Here is a 1054-nt window from a genome sequence, read left to right as displayed (position 1 = left end):
GTGTCTTTCTGACACATTCACTAGGCAAAAACCCAAGCCTGGATAAGTTTAACTGACAGCCTCCTCCTCTGTGCTTACACCCAGATGGAGGAACACTGCTGGAGGAAATCCCATCACTTTGTTGATTAGTCCCACTCAAAAGTCATAGTTTCCAACCTCAGCTGGGCCCTCGACTCGGCTAAACAATCCTTCTAAGTAACTGTCCTGACAACAGCACTCTCAAACTTTCTCCACTGCCCTCTGGAGTCAGACTGTCTGGGTTAGAATCCTGCCTCGGCCACTTCCATGCTCCATACCGTGCCAGCCTTTAAGGAAGGGTGAGGTGGAAGACAAGGGAATGAGGGGAAGGGGAAGTAACATGTCTTGAGTGTCTTCTGGGTACCAGCCACTGTGCCAGGCGCTTTGCATGCAGCATCTCATCTAGCCCTCCCAGCAGCTCCACAAGGGAGCTGTTGTTATCCTTGCTTTACAGAAGAGACTAAGGCACAGAGAGGTTAAGTTACCTACTAAGATGACACAGCGTGTAAGAGGAGAAGCCATCTCAATCGTTTAGACCCTCTTTATCTTGATCAATGACCGTGACAGCCTGCTAAACGGTCCCCCTGTTACCTATCTCGTATCCTCCCATCTACCCTCCATTCTGTTGCTGGGACAGTCTTCCTCAAATGTGTATCTGATTGTGCTACTACCCTGCTTAAACTCAATCTTTCCGAAGCTCCCCGCTCCCCAGTCTTCAAAATGAAACTGAAACCTTTCATCTTAATGATTTGCCCCCCTGCTTCTTTCCTCGCTGAGTCCACTGCCATCTGCCTAGGATCCGGCCATTCTCAGCTCTTTTTTTGCTACCTGATGACACCTTGTGTTCTCCTAACTTCATGTCTTTGTGTATGTTCTGCCTGGTCTCCCCCGTCCTCCGCTCCCCCTCCCCTTCCCGCCCACCTTTAATGCTTCTCTTCTGTGCCTTCAGAGCAATTATGCATTGATCACAGTGCGCTCTAATTTCCTGCTGACTAGTCTGTTTCTCCCGCTAAACTGGGAGCTGCTTGAGGGCGGG

This window comes from Neophocaena asiaeorientalis, unplaced genomic scaffold (assembly GCF_003031525.2).
Source record: "Neophocaena asiaeorientalis asiaeorientalis breed wild unplaced genomic scaffold, Neophocaena_asiaeorientalis_V1.1 scaffold41, whole genome shotgun sequence".
Lineage (NCBI taxonomy): Eukaryota > Metazoa > Chordata > Mammalia > Artiodactyla > Phocoenidae > Neophocaena > Neophocaena asiaeorientalis.
Note: the sequence above shows the minus strand (reverse complement) of the source record.